We start from the raw sequence: 23,179 nt of genomic DNA, 5'->3' as shown, positions 1-23,179 counted from the left end.
TTTGACAGCAAGCAATCTGATGTAGGTTAAATATGTGCAATCCTTTTAAACATATTTCCATATTTGTTATTTGTGCAAGAAAAATCAGAACAAAAGGGAAAAAACAAACAAAAAGGTGGAAATGCTATGCTTTTAGTCTCCACAGTTTTCTCTCTGGACGCGACAGGCATTTTCCATGTCAAGTCTATTGGAATTGCCTTGAATCACCATACTGATGAGAACAGCCAAGTTCATCACAGCTGATCATCACAAAATCTCCTGGTTCTGCTGACTTCAGTATTAGTACACAAAAGTCTTTTCTTAAATCAGCCTGCTTATCATTTCTTATAGAACAATAATATTCCATTATCTTCACATACTAGAACTTATTCAGTCATTCCCCAAATGAGGGACATCCACTCAAATTTTAGTTCCTTGCCACTAAAAAAAGGGCTGCTACAAATATTTTTGCACATGTGAGTCCTTTTCTCACTTTTATGATCTCGTTGGGATACAGACCCAGGAATGAGACTGCTGGATCAAAAGGTATGCACAGTTTATAGCCCTCTGGACATAGTTCAAAATTGCTCTCCAGAATGGTTGGATCATTTTGTAACTTCATCAACAATACATTAGTGTTGCAGTTTTTCCACATCCCATCCAACATTTATCATTATCTTTTCCTATCATTTTAGTCAATCTGAGAAGTGTGAGGTGGTATCTGAGTTGTCTTAATTTGCATTTCTTTAATCAATAATGACAGAGCATTTTTTTCATATGATTAGAGATTTAATTTCTTCATCTGAAAATTGTCTGTTCATATCCTTTGATCATTTACCAATTGAGGAATATAACTTGTATTCTTAAAAATTTTTTAAATGAAGTCTTTATCAGAAATGCTGGATGTAAAAATTTCCCCCCCACTTTTCTTCTTCCCTTGCATTGGCTTTGTTTGTGCAAACCTTTTCTAATTTAATGTAATCAAAATCATCCATTTTGCATTTCATAATGTTCTCTAGTAAAGAAAGCATTTTTTTCTCATTTTAATTTTTTTAATAGTTTTTATTTACCAGATATATGCATGTAATTTTACAACATTGACAATTGCCAAACCTTTGGTTTTAATTTTTCCCCTCCTCCCCCTCCTTCCCAGATGGCAGGTTGACCAATACATGTTAAATATATTAAAGTATAAATTAAATACAACATATGTATACATGTCCAAACAGTTGTTTTGATATACAAAAAGAATCGGACTTTGAAATAGTGTACAATTAGCCTGTGAAGGAAATCCAAAATGCAGGTGGACAAAAATAGAGGGATTGGGAATTCTATGTAGTGGTTCATAGTCATCTCCCAGAGTTCTTTTGCTGGGTGTAGCTGGTTCAGTTCATTACTGCTCTATTGGAACTGATTTGGTTCATCTCATTGTTGAAGATGGCCACATCCATAAGAATTGATCATCATATAGTATTGTTGTTGAAGTATATAATGATCTCCTGGTCCTGCTTATTTCACTCAAAATCAGTTCGTGTAAGTCTCTCCAGACCTTAAAGAAAACATTTTTTAAGATGAACAGAAATCCAATTGCAAATGATAATCCAAATTCATTCAGAATTTAAGCCTGGGTTAGATGGGTAGGAACAAATTTAAATTCTTCCAACAAATGTTTGTTAAATTCCTACTATGTAATCCTATGATGTTGAAAGGCTTCTGGTAATTTCACAAACCAGAAGAGTCCAGAATAACTTGGGTGTGAAGACATGACTATTTCTTTTATAAGAAGATGTAGTAGAATGGGAAAGTACCCAGGAAACAGGAGCACTTGGTTTAAGAGCCCATTATATCACTTAAGAATGACCACAGGCAAATGACTTCTGCACTCTAAGGCTTGCTTTTGTCATTTACAAAATGAGGAAAACAATCCTTTCATGATTTCACTCACAATCTTCTTATATGTGTATATATATATAACTGAAACTGGAAGGACAACAAAAATATGAAAGGAAAAGATCTGCAAAGATTCTTCTTTTTAATAAAAACACTTTTAACCATTAAGAAGAATGGAAATCTCCACATTTCAACTCTGGGGAATCAGGCAAGGAAATTAACATTTTTATAGCACCTAACATGTATCAGCACAATTTAATTGTGCTAAATGCTTTACAAAGATTATCTCATTTGATCCTCATAACCCTTGAGATACATAATTAATAAGAGTCTTTAAGCTGCGTTTGAACTCATGTCTTCCTGACTACAGCCCTAGTCTTCTATCCATTGACCTACCCAACTACCTCTTACATCACAATCCCAGATTTGTTTCTTGAGGAAACAGAAATAGCATCAAAGAAAACAAAGATGAAAAAAGCATCTGGATTAGACCAGTTATAGGCAGAGAAAAGCAACAATTGAGAGGACATTATTTTGAGTATACTCAGCCTCACAGTATCTTAAACAAAACCAAAAGAGCAGTGTACACAGCAGAGCATTGTACACAGCAACAACAAGATTATACAATGACCAATTCTGATGGATGTGGCTCTCTTCAACAAGTGTGGTTCACAATATAGCATTTTCACTCTTTTTGTTGTTATTTGCTTGCATTTTATTTTCTTTCTCAATTTTTTTGGGGTTTGATTTGATTTTTTTTGTGCAGCAGGATAATTATATAAATATGTATGCATATACTGGATTTAACATATATTTCTACCATGTCTAACATATATTAGACTACTAATTTGGGGGAGGGAGGGAAAAAATGGTACACAAAGTTCTGCAAGGGTTAATGTTGAATTATCCATGCATATGTTTTGAAAAATAAAAATCATCCTAAAGGCAGTGAAAAAGCTCATGGTTTATGTAAGTAGTCGAAAACACAAGGAGTTATAAGAAAGTAGTGTAAAAGATGTCATAAAACAAGAATTCTTAGCCATTTTTTAATAACAAGGATCCTCTCTAAAATGTCTGGAGAAACTTGTTGACTTCTCAAATTAAGGTTTGTTGTCTTCATTCATAGTTGAAGAAAATGCTAAGCTTCAGTTAGAGATTATGGAGATAAAGATGTAATTCCCTCCTATAGAAGTTCACAGATTTCCTGAAATTTACTTATGGACCTAAGTTCTAAGTTAAGAACCTTATGAAAAAATGAAATTATGGGGGGAAAAAAGAAATAATGAATAACCCATGTTCATTGGTTACTGTTATTCTAGTAATACCAGGTATACTCAGTTCAGAGCATTTAACTAGATTCCTTTGCAGGGACCTTATGGGAAGGAGTTAGAAGGGATCTTAGAGATTCAGTAATCCAAACTCTTTTATTTTATGGAGGTAGGATCTGAATTCAGATCTTCCTGATGTGGTGTCTCTTGCACACCATACTGTCTGCCTGTCATACAAGATGGTTTGGAAGAGTGCCCTGTGATTTATATCACTGGAAAGACTATCTGCATGCATAAGTCCATAGACTTAATGGAATGAATTTTGTAGAAAGTGAAGGAAGAAAAACCTTTAAGAGAGAGTTGTTTTTTTTTTTTTAATTGAATATTTTACTTTCCTCCAGTTACATGGAAAAACAATTTTTCACATTCATTTTTTAAAATTTTGAATTCCAAATTCTTTTTCTCTTTTCCTCTCCTCTCTCTCACTAAGAAGGCAATTTGAACATACTTCCATGTTAGTCATATTGTGAAAGAAAAAAAAAAAAACAAGAAAAATAATGTTTTTTTAAAAAAAAGTATACTTTAATTTGCATTCAGACTCTATTAGTTCTTTTCCTGGAGATAGACAGCATTTTTGATCATAAGTCTTTCAAATCTGTCTTGGATCATTGTATTGCTGAATATAGCTAAGTCATTCACAGTTTATCATCTTACAATATTGCTGTTAATGTGTACAATGTTCTCCCAGTTATGCTCATTTCACTTTGCTTTAGTTCATGTAAGTCATTCTAAATTTTCTGAGAACATTCTACTTGTCATTTCTTATAGCACTGTAGTATGTCCTCACAATCATATATCACAAGTTGTTTAGCCATTCCCCAACTCATGGGCATGTCCTCAATTTCTAATTCTTTGCTACCACTAAAAAAAAAAAAAAAAAATCTGCTATAACTATCTTTGTATATACAGGACCTTTTCCTTTTTGCTGTTTTGTAAATCTCTTTGGGATACAACCTAGTAGTGGTATTGCTATATCAAAGGGCAGGTATGGTTTTAAAGCCTTCTGGGCATAGTTCCAAATTATTCTACTACTCCACCAATGGTGTATTAGTGGAATTTTTCTACATTCCTTTAAAATTTGTCACTGCCCATTTCTGTTATATTAGTCAATATGATATAAATGTGATGGTACAACAAAGTTGTTTTATGTAGAGGGCTGAAACTCTTAAAAGGTGTGCTTGAATCAGACCACCAAGCACTTAAGGCTGATTACCTATTGGACAATAACTCTATTAGCATATGTTTGGAATTTCTCTTCCCTCAATTAATGCTAACTCAATGTTTGGGGTTAAGAGAATTGTAGATAAGGATTAGGGGGTGGAGTGAGAGAGGGGAGAGAACTTCACTTGGCCTCAGGACAAGGAGAAAAGTGTGGAGATTCTGGACTCTAGAATCAAGGAGGATCCTTGGCAAAACTCCTGGCAATTTTATCCATCTCCTTCACTTCTTCCGCTAAAGACCAAGGATTTTTGCTTATCCTGACTCTTGCTGATCCTGAGGCCTCCAGGGAGTTAGCCTGGAATTTACAATTTTAATTTGCTTTTCTTTAATCTATAGTGATTTAGAACATTTTTTCATATGCCTATAGTCAGCTTTGATTAATTTGTCTGAAAAAATGCTTGTTTAGATCCTTTGACCATTTATCAATTGAGGAATGGTTCTTCTTAATTTTTTTTTTTTTTTAATAAATTTGATTCAGTTCTCCATGTATTTGAGAATTAAGGCCTTTTTCTAAGAAACTTGCTGTAAAACTTTTTTCAGTTTTGATTACTAAATGTATATTTTCCACCATACTATTTTCCTCTCTTATCCCACTTTCTCTCTCCTTTCACCCTGTCCATTCTCAAAAGTGTTTTAGTTCTGACTTTTACTTCTCCCAAATTGCCCTCTTTTTTTTTTAATCACTTTTCCCCTCACCTTCTCTTATCCCCTTCCCCTTTTACTTTTCTGTAAAGTCATGTAAATTTTTATACCCAACCCATATATGTTTATTCCTGAAAGAGAGAGTTCTGAGACTTCAAATGAATATCTCACATTTCTATGGTGCTTTTAAGGTTACAAATCCATTTCTTAAGGACAATGCTGTGAAGTAAATCTTTATCTGTTTCACTGCTAAGGAAACTAAGGCTCAGGGAAGGACATAATATACCTAGGTTCACACAGCAACTATACATCTGGGCTGGAATGGAACTGAGTACTTCTGAATAGGTGACACAGTGAAAATGACAATGGCCTTGGAGTCAAAAGACATTAACCTAGGACATCCTGACTCTGAATCTAATGAGCTAAAAGACTCTTTTTCTGTTTTGGTTCCCAGATCTCATTTTGCTATAGCAACTGAGCAGGGAAGGAGAAAAAAGCAGGATTCAAGCATCTGGGGTGCCAAGTGTGAAGGGGGACACAAACATGGAAGGTACATTAACAAATAGAAAACTGATTTAGATAAATTCCTGTAAATAATTTCTTCTGCTGTCTCTGAGGCTTTTAACTTAACCTTCCACCAAGAAAATCAATAAGCATTTCAACAGTAAAATTCTGTCTCATACACAAATGGAATTTTAATCTTTTGTTTAATCATGACTTAGTGTGCCTGGCTCCAGTCAGGGCAAAGGAAGAACAGCTCACTATGCAAGTTAACTATTTTCTTTTTACCCAGGAAAAAGAGTTGTCAAAGTATATCCTCATTCTGAGTCTGAATTCTCAGTATGAGTTTAGTGAATGCATTTATATTTCAGACTGAATTAATTCATATAAGAAAAGAAGAGTTGAATATGGTGAAATAAGACTATGGGAAAAATTTAAGAAGTTGTTAGTCTGATCCAGTTTTGGAAAAAGATAAAATTCTACTGTGAGTTTTATTTAGGTCTTTCTTCTAAAATGCATTCAAACTTTATTTTTGCTTTGATACTCAGTTAATTTGTATAAAAACTCTCTTTAAGAAGAAAAATCATATTCATGTAATTTGCTAAATAGATTATATAAATATGGAAAACAGAACACAGAATGTAACATTTCACATATGTATGCATATATCAGTATATATACATATAATTATATGTTGTTAATGTATATACAAATATGTACAACCAAAAAGATATGTATAATTATTTATATACATTGAGCGAGAGAAAAGGACATTTACATGACAGTATATACACATCACTTTATGGTTAAATTCACCTTTAAGGATATAGTTTAAAGAAGACTGGTCATTATTTTGCTAAGTGGTATAAAAGTGCTTTTAGAAACAGTCTTGATTTTGTGACATTTCAGTTTTGTTGTAATAGTAACAACAACAAAAAATAAAACATAGTTCTTTAGTTCTTTATTACTTACAGAATGACCTTCTTAAAAACAAAAACAAAAGAATTCCATAAAGAAGGTTGTATAATTATTATTCCTATTTTAGTAATAAGGAAAATGAGGACTAAATGAAGTGAGGTACTTGCCTGAGGTCACATTGCTAGCAATTAGGAGAGTTAAGATTTGAATCAAAAACTCCCAGACCAGAAATCTTTCCGAAATATCATCATCCTGATTGATGAGTCACAGGCTCATCAATACTTAAAGTTGGAAGGAGTCCTAGCAAAGAATGGAGTTAGAGGTGATTTTTAAAATGCAGATTAATGAATGAAAAATGTCAGAGCTAAACATCTTTACAGAGATCATACAATTCATATTATCAGCTAAGGAAACCGAAATCCTCCCAAGTCAAGTGATTTGCCCATGGAGACACACAGTAGGAAATGGTAGAACTAGGTCTGATTTTCAATCTAAAGCTCTTTCCACTACAGTAAGAGCATCATTGGTAAGGTTACAAGTCAGTCTTTGTTGTAAGTATACCACCACAAGTAGATTGCATTGAAAAGATCCAAGAGGAAACTTTCTCTTTTATAGGATTATTTTGTGTCAACAAAGGGAATTTTTTTTTTTAAGGTGGAGACAACTGATCACTCAATCAACTAAAAAAACTTTTATTAATTGCATAATATGTACTAGGCACTGGGCATATAAAGGCAGAATGAAGTAGCCCTTGCCTTCAAGAACATTAGCTCACCCTCACTAACTAGTACCCATCTAAGTAAATGCAAGATAATTTTGGAATAAGATGTGAGAGTGGTACTCATAGGAGAGTCTCAAATAGGAGGTAGCACTTGAGTTGAACTTTGAAGGAAGCTAGGGAATCTAAGAGGTGGAAATGTGGAGAAAGACTGCTAATGGAATGGAGCTGGCCTATGCAAAGAAAGAAAAGGAAATGTCTTTGGTAAGGAACAGAAAGAGGGACAGTTTGGTTGAACTGTTAAGACACTGAAGGAAAACAAGGATCATTGGATAAGAAAATGTACTTAAGTACATGAGAAAGAGATGGTTGAAATCAGATGTCTAAGTATTGAGAAGACTATATTTTAGTCTAGAGGGCAACTGGGATTCACTGTGCCTTTGTGAGTATGTGACATGGTCCCGCTTCAGGAAGATCACTTTGGAGGTTGTGTGTAATTAGGAAATTGGGGAGGGGAGAGGGTGACCAGTTTAGAAGGATTTTGAAAAGATGGAGGTAAAGCTAGCCAGCTACATAGAAACAAGAAGATCTGAATTCAAATTTAGCCTCAAAATTTACTAGTTATGCCACTGTAGAAGTTATTTAATCTGCCTCAATTTCTTAAAAAGTAAAATCGGGGTAATAATAATACCTATTTCCCAATGTTATTATGAGGGTTAAATGAAATATATTTATATAGTGCTTAGCAAAGTACTTAGCACATAGTACGTACTGTACAAATGCTCAATATTAGTAAAAAGGTAATTTAACAGTTAGAGCACTTGGGTCTTAATCCTTGCTCTTCCACTAGTGACTTTGGGCAAATCAATTCTTTTGGGTCCAGTTTCCTAATCTATAAAATAAGGGGGTTAGACTAGATCAGGAGTTGGCAACCTACAATTTGCTACTGGTTTTTATATGACCCTTGAGCTAAGAAAAGTAGAAATTAGCCCTTGTGCCCACTGGGCACAGTCACCAACCCCTGCACTATGTGGTCTCAAAAATTCCTTGAAGTTGGGAAATTCTTTGTTCTAAAGTCTGTTAAAGATTCTAAAATTCTGTTTTATGTGTTTAGTTTTCTCCCATCTCTGACATTCTGGCATTTCTTCTAGCTCTAACATACTATGTGCCTAAGATTCATAACAATGAGGATTCAGTCTTTCCCGCCCCAAGTCATGCTTGTTCCATCATTCTTTACACCAGTTGCAATGTGTCCAATTTGCTCTGCTCCAATAATTCCTCATTCTCTGCCCTTCTGAAACATAAGAATGCCACAACCTGAAACAAAAATGATCCCACAGTGGTCACCTATAGTAGTCACAAAAAGCAATTATTTCAGATTTGTGGTAACATTCCCTACAAAAACAACTATCGGTCTGAATGGGGACTTGTCCTACTTATTGTCAACTCCATCTCAGCATTACTGGAGAGCTTTTCTTAGCATAGAAGACAAGACTAATTACTGAAACTTTCAGGATTTTTTTTTTTTAAACAAAGTAGTCCTAGAAAAATTCACTTTGACACTTAAGGTGTGAAAACTCATTAAAATATTTTTAAAACTAAAGGAACAAAACCTAAAGATTTTCCTTCTGAGGCAGGAGGTTGCAATTTGCCTGACTCTGTGGAACATAAGCCCTAGGGACTTAGCTCGATACTGAAAACTGAATGCTCTTCTATGAACTAATGCAAAACAACACATTTTCCAAATGTAAGAAAAATCAGGTGTAAGAAGGAAGAACATTGATTCTTTTACCTTATGTCTCACAAATAATCAATTAAAGTTCTGATACCATTGCCAAGAGTCCCTTGAATCTCTCCTGTTTCCATTTTCAATGCCATGATTCCTACATGTACCATCCACTTCCATTTCCCTTTTCTAATTCATTTTACTCTACCCCCATAATGTTCCTAGTGAACAGCTTTGATCATGTTAGTTCTCTCTGCTCAAAAATGTTTATAATGCCCCTTGCCTACTGAATAAAGCTTTACCTCCAAAATTCTACTAGCCTGGCCCAAATATGTAACTTTTGAAGTCTTAGCTCATACATGTTAATATTCAAGGTAAATTGGTTGGTTTGCTTGCTAACATTGATCTCATATCTAGCCCTATAACAGGAATTCTCTTCCTTCTTCCTTTATTCTTGAGGCAGAGATGCAAAGGTCAATGCCTGCAAAGAACCAGATTAAAATGTAATTGGGAAATGTTTAACAAAATAAAAATATAACATAGATAATGTTAATTTGTGGTTCTGTAAATAAATATGTAGCTTTCAGGGATCCATTTCTATTTGAGTTTGACACCATTGCTTTAAAGCATTCTCAACTTCAAAAGAAAACTAAGATGGTCTCTCTTTCCTGAAACCCTCCCTGATCTCCCAGCTAGAAGTAATTTCACCCACTTTAAGTTTCTCACAGCTTTTTATAATGGCTCTTCCCTTTGCATATTTCATATTCTTAAAATCACCATGTGTAAATGTTTTAAGGCCCTTAATAGATTGTAAATTCTGTCAAGACAGAGACCATCTCTAACTCTGGCTCATAAAGTGCCTAGTGAAAGACTGTGTATATAATAGTTCTGTGTGTGTGTGTGTATGAAAAAAAAATTATATATATATATATATGTGTATGTATATATATATATGTATGTATATATATATATGCACATATATATTTATATGAATTGAATCAAATCTTCTTTCTAGAACTTTGGGCCACATATATGTTTATGAATCCTCTTTACAGAACCTTGGGGGCTTTTAAAACTTTTTAAAAATTTAATTTAATTTGGTTTTCAACTTACAAGCATTTATTTTTTTTCTCCCCTTTCATCACTTTATCCCCTGGGATAAAAAAGAAAAATACAAATTCTCATAACAGATATGCAAAAACAAGCAAAACATTTTTTTTTATTATCCATGTAATAGTCCTGAAGTCAGGAGGACCGGAGTTCAAATGTGATCTTAAGACACAACACTTCCTAGCTGTGTGACCACTTAATCCCAATTGCCTGGGTGGTGGGGGGAGGAAATGAGAAGGGAGTAAACTAAAGTGGTCCCACCAAAACCTAAAGTCTTTGGATACTACTTGTAAGTAGTCCAGACTCTTGGGAGTGCGATATCATGTAAAACTTACTCAAAAACAAAATTAAAAAAACAAAACAAAACAATCCTCTCAGAATTTAGACCTTCATTGAAAGTGGCCTCAGAAACTAATTTATCCAATGCCATCATTTTATTGATGAAGAAATTGAGGAACAGAGAGGTAAGGGAGTTGCCCACGGAGTCACAAGATCAGTAATATACATCAGAGGTAGAAGTTGAACTCCAACTAATTAATAATAATGTCTCAACTGATGTCTCTTTGAATACCACCACAGCAATTTCCTAATGTTTGTTTACTACATCTATTAAAACACTCTCTTAGAAAAAAGAAAACCAATTAAAACTAACCAACATGCCTGAAAATAAATGGTGGAACACTCCACTCCTGTGCCACTTCTCTGCTGAAAGGAGGAAAGTGTTTCATTATTCTTGAGGGCTATGGTTAGAATTGGGATCATAGATTTAGAGATAGAAGGAACTTGAATGATACATTTTGTCCAACCCTCCTCATTTTGTAAATGAGAAAAATGAGGTTCAAAAAGGGAAGGAGTAAACAAGTACTACCTGCTACAGGGTAGGCACCATGCAAAGTATTTTACAAATATTAAATTTTCTCCTCAAAATAGCTCTAGAAAGGAGGTGCTATAATCCCCACTTTATAGCTGGGGAAACTGAGGAACATTCTATCCACATTCAAGCAGCTATTTTTTTAGTGGTTTTGGTTATATTACAGTCATTACTGTCCTCCTAGTTCTCTTTTTAAAATTCATCATCACTTCAAAATGTTGTTCACATATTTCTCTGAATTCCTCAATTGGTTGTTTTTTATGGTATAAGTAAATATTACAATCATATATCTCAATATTTTAGACTGAGTGGACATATGCTTTATTTGTAATTCTTTGCAACTATAAAAAAATGTTATGATTACTTTGGTATATATGGGGCTCTTTGATTTCTGATATCATTTCCTGGAATTGCTGGAATAAGGGGTAGGAACGAATAATTTAGTTACTTTTTTTTCATAATTTCAATTTGTTTTCTAAAATGGCTTGACTAATTTACAGAACTATTTTTCAATAGTATATAGTAGTTTTCCTATCTTCCTGCATTCCCTCAAACACTATTTCTGTCTTTTATCACTTTTAAGATGAGTCTTAATGAGATAGTTTTTGACTTACTCAGGATATCCTATCACCTCTCACCTTAATTCCAAGAATCTACCCTTTTTATACCCTATGCCTAGGTTTGACCTAGAACCAAAATAAGTTCAAGAGATAATGGGGGAAGAGATTAGTCTTCACCTTAAAGTTATTCACTAAGCTAGTGTATCATAAACAGGGCAGGTTACCTAGTTATCTGGATTTGTAATTAAAATTTTTTTTCTAAAATTTGTTTGCCCTTTCAAAGATTATTTAGTCTAGTCCCCATGTCATAAACAAATTCTCATTATAACATTCTAGACAAGTGGTTATCAGAACATTTCTAGAAACAGATAGCTTGCTTTTGCTACCCCCAAGTTAGCCTATTTCATAAAGGAACACTCTTAATAAAGTTTTATTTTACATTCAGCTGAAATTATTTCTGTAGTTTCACACTCCTTGGTCTTCATTCTAAATATCATCAGGCTGCTCAAGTTTTATGTTTGCAATTTAGAATAACAAGAGAGGAAGCTAGGAGCATAGTAAAAGCCTGTCCAATTTGCCTTCCTTTCCATGCTCTTACACTCCCTCCAGGGAAGAACCCTGGTGGTTTGAGACTCAATGGAATCTGGCAAATGGATGTGACCCATTATAAATCTTTTGGTCGTCTGTCTTTTATCCACGTTGTGGTAGATACCTTTTCAGAATTCACTTTTGCAATACCAGCAGCAAAAGAGACAGCCAGAGTGATCACTGAATTCCTTATACAAGCATTTCCAATTATGGGTGTGCCACAAGCAATAAAAACAGACAATGGACCTGCATATACTTCTAAACATTTTGCACACTTTTGTACACAGTATAAGATTTTACATACCACGGCATACCCTTTAATCCTCAAGGACAGGCAATAGTAGAGAGGAGAAACAGAGACATTAAGATGCTCCTCCAAAAACAAAAGAAAGGGGGAGCCACAGGTAACCCTAGAGAACTTCTAAATCTAGCCCTTTATACTATTAACTTCTTGATTTTTGACAAAGATGCACTGGCTCTGGTGGACAGATTTTATAACCCACTGGAAGGGCAGAGTCCAGTACAAGCAGCTCCACTGTCTTTAGATAATTGCCAGGTGACGTGGAGAGACCCAGAAAGTGGCAAATGGAAGGGACCAGATAGGAGAGGGTTTGCTTGTATCTCCACAGATGGAGAAGGAATCAGAGGGATGCCAACGAGCCATATTCGTCTTGTCCATCGTAGAGAGATGGAGCAGACACTTGAAATGAAGGAGAAGACCCAAGAAACATCGGATGGTTCCGTTATTGACTGTGCCCACCACTGAAAGAGCCTGGCAGTTATGGCAACTGACTCATGGATATCAAAAATTGTTAATGAAACTGATGCAGAACTTCAAAACCCTCAGGAATCATTGGGTTCTCTGAGACATGATAAGACTGTTGTAGGACTTCAAAATCTGCTGGAATCATTGGATTCCCTGACACATGAAACAATGGACAATAGATTGGTTTTGGACTTGTTAGGATCCTTACAAGATGCTAAGTCAGTACTTAACAATTCTCTAGTTCAGAGTTCACACCCTTAAAGGAGTTCACTCATTGGTTCCTTAAGGAGTTCCCATAAGCCCATTCTCTGGGAGGATATAAGGAGCCAACATTGAGTGGGGTCAGTCAGTCTGGGAGTCTGATGTGAGTCAAGGGGAGAATATTAGGGAAGCTCAAGGAGATTCAGAGACAAAGGATTCAGTGGATTCACAAGTCTAAAGGAAAAGCCTGCTCATGGACTTCTGGGAGATTCACATCTAGGATTGAATTCTGGAAACCCACAATCGCACATGCTTGGAGGCAGAATCTGATTCATTCCCATTTCAACCTTCGTGATGTCTGGAGACTTTGGATTCAGAGGGAGCTAGAGACTGAAGCTGGCTGGAGACATTCTAACAGGAAAAGATTCAAGACTTTGAAGGACACAATATAGGATCTGGACTTTAACTCCTGGCTGCATTTTGGGGATTACTGGTACTGGAACTAAAACTAAGGCTGCCTCCAGAAGCTCCTCCAAGAAACCTGTCCCCCCCCACCCCCCAGAATGATTTACAATTTAGAGACAACAGAACATTACATTTTGGCGCCCAACGTGGGGCAAAGACTTTTGCTTATCCTGACTCTGGCTGACTCTGAGCCCTTCAGGGAGCTAGCCCAGACTTTACAGGACTATCTGTTGGCTGCTGAAGGAGGTGTATGTGTGACTGATGTTTACATACCCTTCTTCTAGGACTTCTGGAAATCCTTTACAACACCATGTTGATTTATATTGTTTGTTATATCACTACTTGCATGTACAATTCATGTTTGTTACACTACACTAAGCCTGCACTGGCTCTGGGGAGAGTCATCACTAATAGCCTGCGTGTTATTTCGATGTGCTTATGTAATGCCTCCCATGCTAATGGGTTTGTGCATACCTGTTTCTAATAAGACCCTTCAGCCCAGAAACCCGCTAACAATATCTGGCCTGACTCCCCACTTCCCTTTAATATTTTTCATTTTCCTTCCTGAGAAGGGGGGGGAATGGTCACCTCCTTTTTGGGGTTCTCACCTCCCTGAGAAGTCAAGGATGGCATGACCACCTGTGTTCTAAAACAAAAGAAAGCAGGAGATGTAAAGGGCAGAAACTCTTAAAAAGTGTGCTTGAATCAGATACCCAAGCACTTAAGGCAAATTACCTATTTGATATGAGACAATGACTCTATTAGCATATGTTTGGAAGAATGGCCCTTCTCACCATTCAGTGCTTATTCAAAGTTTGGTGTATACAGATAATAGGCAAAGAGTAGAGGGGGGGGGGGGGAAGAGCCAAACTTCACTTGGCCTCAGGAAGAGGAGGAGAAAAGTGTGGAGATTCTGGATTCTAGAATCAAGGAGGATCCTTGGCAAAATTCCGGGCAGTTTTGTCCATCTTCTTCACTTCTCCCCCTGAAGACCAAGGAGTTTTGCTTATCCTGACTCTGGCTGATTCTGAGGCCTCCAGGGAGCTGGTCTAGACTTTACAAAATTCTTTTTCCAGCCCCTCAGATATTTGAAGACACTACCAACCACCCCTTAGCTACAGCAATCCTTTGTAATGTACTCTATGGAACAACTCCATGCAATTACATTTGAAAAACCTTAATGGAAAAGGTCTTTATGCCATTTGTAGATAAATAAAAGCTTCCATGAGGCTGCAATAGAAAGACTACTTATGGGGATAGAATTTTAAGACAAGGGTTATGGTTGTGACATGGCTATTAACTTGCTATGTGATATTTGGCAAGTAATTTCTTTTTCCAGTTTTTCATATGTTAAATGAAAGCGGGCTAGATCTTTAAAGACATTTAAAGTTCCGGTGTTTCCTGTTCTCTTCTTGCTATGACATTCTGTTTTATGTTTACTAAACATTTTACGTTCTCTTTCAGTTGTGAGCATCTGTTTCATGTTTTGTTTACTCTATAAGAATAGGATATGTGTGTGTGTGTGTGTGTGCATGTGTGTGTGTGTGTGTCTGTGTGTTTGTATGTGTAAAATTTGAAACTTGGCATTCCCAGGGAGAAGCAAATGAGGCCCCTCACGAATTAGATATGTCTAATTCAATCCCCAATGAATAGTACTATGGTGCCTTTGGAGATTAATACCGAAGTAAGATCAGATAACAATGCCAAGCAAAAAGGTTACATAAAGGAAAGACAGTGGCATTGTATATTGCCCACATGCTCATCTAACAGGGTTTCTTTAAAAAAAGAAGAAAACAAAAAATTTTAAGTTTCTCACTTATATATGGAATTTTATGGCTATTTATATTTTGCATTCAACATCCCACTTCATTTCCATAAAGATCCTATGAGTTAAGAGTATAAGTATCCCCACTTGATAGAAGAAAAATCTAAGACTTCATTCAAGAAATCAATTTATTTTTCTACAGCCACAAGATTAGAAAGTGAAAGATTCAGAAGTCAAACTCAAGATGAGGACCTGATTCTACTCTAATATTTCTCCAGATACATCATAAAACAAAATTTTCAGCTTTTTTATCTCCCCTAGATTGTTAAAGTAGGAAAGTTTCACTTTTATCTTTGTATTCCCAGTACACAGTACACTTCCTGGAATGGAGTAGGTTCTTTATAAATATTTGTTGAATTGAATGCCTTTACAAACCAGTATTCTCACTCCTCGCTCACTCGTAAGGAAATGGCAATCTCTCTAAGCTGGGAGAAACTGCTCTATCCATAAACAAGTTCTTATTTAATATTTAATTCATCTAGATTGCAATCCCCAGTAGCACATAAATGACAGAGAGATTAAAAAGCCCTGGTCTTGGCCATTAGGGATCTGGAATCCAGACTATTAATTCAAGATATAACTATCTTTTGGATAGTGACCAAGTCACTTGCTTCACCTTTTTGGTAGACATTTTCTTCACCTTAATAAAATAAGGGAACTGAACTAGATTGTCTTTGGATCCCTGACAACCTATGTTCTTAGAATCTTTCTAACTCTACAATTCCATGTTCTTAGGATCTTTCCAGCTCTGCCATTCTATAGTTAGCCTACATTCCAAGATCTCTTACAGTCTAAAAAAGTCTATAATTATACTTGTTAAAAGCCAAGGTTGAGGCCTTTGACTATAATAGGTTGAGAGACCTCCTTACTTCACCAAAGCTCTTAAACTATAACTTGGTTCTGAGTCTACTGGGCTTTCTGAGTCAATACTGATCTTATTGAATTCCCTAAATAGTTTGTGACAGGAAAATTTTGCTATGAAAAACTACTTTGCCTGAAGGATAATATATTTAGGGTAGGTAGATCAAGATTTTCCTGTTCACTGGGAAAGAAAAGAAGAAGATTCCATGGAATGATTTTATGGAGTGAGGGACATGACTTAACTGTATTATTAAAGGCCCAAGTTGAGAAGAGGTAGAATCTTGTTGCCTTGAAAACAGACTTTTGATTTCTTTCCAGCATTTATTTTTACTTAAGAACAATGTTTAAACGTACTATGTGTCTTTTCCTCGTCAGCTTCTGATTTCAATTAGAGCAAAATTCACAAAATTCTTCAGTAAAATTCCATAAGCACCATAGGCTTTTCAGCTCTTGGTTTTTCTACAGCTTTGTAAATAAACACTGAAGCATCTGCTATAGGACAGGTATCTGCCAGATTTCTTTTCTATGGAATTATAAAACTATAAGTGACCTTAAATATAGAATGTTAAGGCTGTCTGGAAACAATCTTCAAATCCAGAATATTGAGCACTATGGCTTGAAAAAACCTTGGAAACCAGGATGTCAAAGCTGCAAGTGGTCTTAAGATCATCTAGTCCAATCTTCTCATTTATCATGAAAAAATGGAAATTCAAAAAGTGAAGTAGCTCATCCCAGATAAAAAAGTAAGTAACGAGATGATAAATAAATTAGAGGAACATAGGATAGTTAATTCTCAGACTTGTGGAGGAGGAAGGAATTAGTGACCAAAGAAGAACTAGAGATCATTATTGATCATCATAAAATAGAAAATTTTGATTATATAAAATTAAAAAGCTTTTGTACAAATAAAACTAATAATGCAAGTAAGATTAGAAAGGAAGTAACATTTTTACAGTTAAAGATTCTGATAAAGGCCTTATTTTCCAAAATACATAGAGAATTGATTCTAATTTATAAGAAATCAAGCCATTCTCCAACAGATAAATGGTCTAAGAATATGAAAAATTTTCAGATGATAAAATTGAAACTATTTCCACTCATATGAAAGAGTGTTCCAAATCACTACTGATCAGAGAAATGCAAATTAAGACAACTCTGAGATACCACTACGCAACTGTCAGAGTGGCTAAGATGAATGGAAAAACTAATGATAAATGTTGAAGGGGATGTGGGAAAACTGGGACACTGATGCATTGTTAGTGGAATTGTGAATGAATCCAACCATTCTGGAGAGCAATCTGGAATTATGCCCAAAAAGTTATCAAACTGTGCATACCCTTTGATCCAGCAGTGCTACTACTGGGCTTATTAATACTAAAGAAGGGAAAGGGACCTGTATGTGCCAAAATGTTTGTGGCAGCTCTTTTTGTGGTGGCTAGAAACTGGAAAATGAGTGGATGTCCATGAGAATGGCTGAATAAACTGTGGTACATGAATGTTATGGAATATTATTGCTCTGTAAGAAATGACCACCAGGATGAATACAGAGAAGTTTGGAGAGACTTACATCAACTGATGCTGAGTGAAACGAGCAGAACTAGGGGATCATTATACACTTCAACAACAATACTGTATGAGGATGTATTCTGATGGAAGTGGATATCTTCAACAAAGAGAAGAGCTAATCCAATTCCAATTGATCAATGATGGACAGAATCAGCTACACCCAGAGAAGGAACTCTGGGAAATGAGTATAAACTGTTTGTACTTTTGTTTTTCTTCCCAGGTTATTTTTACCTTCTGAATCCAATTTTTCCTGTGTAACAAAAAATACGGTTCTGCACACATATATTGTATCTAGGAAATACTATAACATATCTAACATGTATAAGACTGCCTGCCATCTAGGGGAAGGGGTGGAGGGAAGGAAGGGAACAATTGGAATAGAAGTGAGTGCAAGGGATAATGTTGTAAAAAATTACCCATGCATATGTTCTGTCAATACAAAGTTATAATTATATAAAAAAAAGTTAATAAGTAGCATTCATAATTAGAATCCAGGTCTTTTAAATCTTTTGATCAGTTGAAGAAGAAATAGAATTAATACATTTTAATTTTAGCAAAGCATTCTTAATTAGCTCACTGGCATAATATACTGTGAGATTTTGAAATATAACAATGCACCCTTTGAATATGGAAAAAAACATGGACCCTTGGCTAATGACGACAGTGTTCTTTCAGGCTTATTGGCAAACTGAAAATGAGGCATATTAAATTATTAGATGTGATGCTTTCTACTTTGCTTATTGGGAAATAAACATTTTACATCTCCAATAAGAACTAGAAAATCAATCTCTGTCTCTGTGTTGGTCTCTCTCTCATTCCTTTTCCTTTTTTTTTTGTCTCAGTCTCTCTCTCCTGTCATGCAAAGAACAAAGGAAGTCCAGAATGACTAGTAAATCACTTTTTAATTGGCATGTTAGAATCATAGACATAAACACAGATGAGACCTAAAAACATAACCAAGAAATGGCATCAAGGAGTAAAGGAAAGGATATGAAATTTTGAGTGAGAGTAGCTAAATCTCAGTGCCAGCTCTGCTACCACATTAGCAGTAATAATCAGGACAAAGTCATTTAATACCTACAGACCTCAGTTTCTTCAGCTGTAAAATGAGAGGGCTGGGCTATATTTAATTTAATAAATGTTCACCATTTGAATTAAATGGCTAACAAATATAATGAGAGTAGAGAGAGCATTGCCTTTGGATTTCTGAAGATCAGGGTTCAACAGAAATTGAATAGCTATGTGACTACAGAGAACTCATTTAACTTCTTAGTGAGCTGGCAAATTTTTATGACTACAAGTTGAAGATAAATTACTCATCTGTGTCAATGGAGAGAATTTTCATACTGTTGGTTCCCTTCACTGATGATATCAGAAGTCTGACACAAAACCCAAACAACAACAAAACTAATCTTCATGGCATGCTGATAAAGGACAAAAAAATGAAAAAGCCTCTTAAGCTCTAACTTGTTTTTCTTTCCAACTTTGTTGTTATTATATAAATTATTGTTCTGATTCTGCTCACTTCACTCTGCAATACTTTATACAAGGCTTCCCAAGTTTCTCTAAAATTGTCCCCTTCGTAATTTCTTACAGTACAATATTATTTCATTATACTCATATACCATTTGTTCTACTGTTTCCCAAATGATGGCCATTCCATTAGTTTTCAAGTCTTTGCCACTACAAAAAGTAATATTTATATTTGTGCACATATGCCGCCAACCCATTAACTTTTTTTTTTTTTTTTTTTTGGCCGAGGCAATCTGGGTTAAGTGACTTGCCCAGGGTCACACAGCTAGGGAAGTATGATTTAAACTCAGGTCCTTCTGACATCTGGATTGGTGCTCTATCCACTGTGCCACTTAGCTCCCCCTTTTGTTTATTTTTAAAGATGAGAAAATTGATGCATAGTTTAAGTGACTTTCCTAAGGAGACATAGCTAGTAAATGACAAAGCCAAGATACCACCCAAGCTTAATCTTTTGACTCCAATTTCATGGAGGAGAAACCTAAACTGAACCTTGAAGGAAAATAAGGATTCTAGGAGGAAGAGGTCAAGATGGACCAAAGTCTATTTATAGTTTATACCTAGAGGATGACTGTGCAACTAACTATATGGAGCTAGAATACAGAATTCATAGTTCAATTAACAACTAGTAGTAGTCCAGCTTGGTTTAATCATATAAAAGTACATATGTGAAGGAAAATAATAAAAAACAGTAAGGAAAGGTGTTGGGATTACTAGGTGAGAACTCGGGTTGTCTGGATAGTGACAAGGTGAGAATTCAGGTTGGACGATTACAAGGTGAGAACTCAGGTTGACTTGATGGAAGGAGCAGGCTCATTGGCTGAGGTGGTTCTTCCCAGAAGCCCTTGCATTATCCCACGCCCATTCTCTGGGAGAATAAAAGAGAGGACTCTCAGAGATAGAGGAAGACTCTCTGCATTACATCAGGCCTGACGGAGCTCTCTGCAGGAAGGGAAGTCACTTCTAAGGACAAGAGTTAACAGCAACTGCCTGGAGACAACGGTTCACTACAGGAAGAAGAATCTGTCTTAAAGATTTGAGTAGACACAGCAGATCTCTTCCCAGAGAGCGATCCGGCAGCTTCTGGAGACGACAGCTCACTACAGAAAGGTAGTTTGGAGGGAGAATTTTTAAGTATCAACTTGAGAAAATTTTATTTTACCCTAGAAGCAATAGGGGGTCAGAATGGAATGAATGTCAGAACCAGAAAACATATTGCCCAAAAAGGTAGATCAGAAGTGATTTGGGCTCAGGGAAGCTATATATTTAGAGGAAAGGAAGAAATAGGCTCTTTCCTGAATGCCAACATGCCACATTAATCTGAGAAAAATAAATTTAGATCATTAGCAGATTCTCTTCATTCTCCTTCCTTCTGCTGCTATCCAGTAATTTCACTTCTATTGAAATACTTCTGTAGGGAAATTGAAGACTAATAAAGATGTGAACAAAAATTAATCAGTCATTACTTGAAGGTAGTGGGAACAGAATTCCTACTGTTACCTAGGTTACCTGAACTCACTTAAGGAATCAAATGTTCACTTCCCCTGTTTATCTTAATTAATCAAATTTATGCAGATTACTACTACCCCTCCCAATTCATCCCAGAATCATGGGGATGATTTATATACTCCTCTGTAATCCATACCTACTTGAGGCAGGCAATACATATCAGAAATGATACTTACAATTATATTTCACTTTACAGTTTGGAAAGTGCTTTACACACACATTATTTGATCTTCACAAAAACTCATCAGGAAGATATATGTTAATATTCCCATTTTATGGATGAGGAAAGTCAGACCCAGAATCATGAAGTAAATTGGCCAAAGATGACAGATCTCAGACTATAGCCCAGGATTTTGGATTCTGGAGTCCCTGGGTGGCAGACATGGGTAGAGCTGAGAGATAGAAGCCTCAGCTTTCTACCATGTGTCTTTTAGCACTTGTCACTTCATTTTTTAAAAAGAAATTTTAGTTTGCTGTATCTATTAAATGGGGATGATAATATATGCAATATTATTTCACAGGGTTATTGGCAAGAAAATGATGCATACCTTATAAAGAAGTTTAAAACTGTGAGTAGTACTAATCGAGTGCAATGGGAGCAGCCAAGAAGAACAGAAGAATGCTGTTTACAAAGCTGAAAACAAAACTGCAAATATTCTATTAGAAAAGATGTAAGTATAAGTGGTATTATTTGATCTACTCAAAAGGAATAAATCAGACCTGAGAATCTACTGATTTGATGATGAGACTGAAGAATGAGGATTAACTCTTAGAGTGAATATAACTTTTTTTCTTTTCTTTGTGTGTATAAAAATAATATTGCCCTGTTCTCTTGACTGACCTGGTTCTAGATCAGGTTTAGATTTTCATTTTTCCACTCTTTTTTATATGTTGGTTCCTCTTTCACTTCCTTGAATAAATGAAAGAAGACTGCATAGTTGGCAATTGCTAAGTTGCTGACTGAAATGTACTGTGGCTCATGGGCTACTAAACCTGTAGACATAATCCTCAGTCTGCTTTCCAGCCTATGCATACATTCTGGAAGAAAGAAGTCATTTATGGAAAATTATACCATTTAATATTAAAGTATGTACTCCACTATCAGTCTGTTCCTCTAGTGGCATTTCTTTTATATTATGGGACTGGGACCTCTATTTTTCTAAACATGTAATATATCAATCATTGTCCAAAATGATCATGGAACATAGAATGTTCAGAGTTAGAAGGTATCTTGGAATACAAGCTATAAGAGATGAAAGACGACTTATAATTAGATGTCATAAATTAAAGGAATTTTTATCAATCTTTAGTCTAATCTTGTTATTTGACAAGGGAGGACACTAAGATACCAAAGAGGTAAGGCCATTCAACCACTATCATTTAGATGGTTAGTGGTAGAGTTAAAATTGGAGTCTATGTCCAATTTTCATTTTTCTACTATATGTTCAGTACTTGAGTGAGGATGCAGCAGGAGGTGATTAGTAAAGGAGAGGGTGAACAAGATACATAACCTTCAATAAATAAACAAAAAAAAAATAAGAGAAATAAATAGTGCTTAGTGGGACTAGATCTCAAACAATGCTCCAAAGTAATAATCACGAAAATTTTTTGGTACTCGTTAAAAAGTAGAGAAAACAATCAATCAAGAAGAAAAGGTACACTACATAGGGAGGGAAATCAATGTAAAGTACAGAGTGGGATAAGGACTTAATATTTGACAAAACCACTGCGAAGTAGTCTGACAGAAATTAGATCTACACTGACATCTAACACTACATACCAAAGTAAGCTCTCTTCCTTGAGAGAAACAAGGGAGAAAAGTATTTGTGTAGCTGTGGACAGCAGAGGAGTTCCTTTTACACAAATCTAACCAATTCTAGAAGGGAATCGTTAACTGGAGAAAAAAAAATTCTTTTTTTTTTTTTTTTCTGGTGATGAAGGGCAACATTTATAGAGCACTGTAAGCATGCAAAATATTTTGTAAATAGTATCTTAATGCAAGCTCAAAATAACCCTAGATACAGGTTTTTTTATCCCCAATTTACAGATTGTCTTTTGTCCTTCATCTTTAAAGAGGTCCAATGGCATTGTGGGGTGATAGCTTGGCTTATGTGTAAATTGGACTTAAGTGAGGCAGAGTTGAATAAAATCATCAGGCTCACTCCTCTGGAGTCATCAAAGTCTAGTGACAAGATAATTGTCAGAACAACAGCCAATGGTCCAGGATGCAGTGGATGACCCAGTTGTGACAGTTGATCAAACTTTCTTTTTCTTTTTTTTTTTTTTTAATTTTATAATTAAATTTTTTGACAGTATATATGCATGAGTAATTTTTTTTAATAAAATTATCTCTTGTATTCATTTTTCCAAGTTTTCCCCTCCCTCCCTTTACTCCCTCCTCTAA

At 35.4% G+C, this 23,179-nt stretch overlaps 1 protein-coding gene and 1 long non-coding RNA gene across 2 annotated transcripts in view; one reads left to right on the top strand and one right to left on the bottom strand.

Moving 5' to 3' along the window:
• Positions 1 to 23,179, bottom strand: part of GALNT10 (polypeptide N-acetylgalactosaminyltransferase 10) — a 172,134-nt gene that overhangs the window by 77,575 nt on the left and 71,380 nt on the right. The gene's annotated exons all lie outside the window — the stretch shown is intronic.
• On the top strand, positions 16,081 to 21,506 carry LOC141556921 (uncharacterized). The gene is made up of 2 exons (XR_012486660.1): positions 16,081 to 16,913; positions 21,297 to 21,506. It is a non-coding gene; the product is annotated as an uncharacterized LOC141556921 (long non-coding RNA).

Source organism: Sminthopsis crassicaudata, chromosome 2 (assembly GCF_048593235.1).
Source record: "Sminthopsis crassicaudata isolate SCR6 chromosome 2, ASM4859323v1, whole genome shotgun sequence".
Taxonomy (NCBI): Eukaryota; Metazoa; Chordata; class Mammalia; order Dasyuromorphia; family Dasyuridae; genus Sminthopsis; species Sminthopsis crassicaudata.
This window is presented reverse-complemented; position numbering and strand designations above follow the sequence as displayed.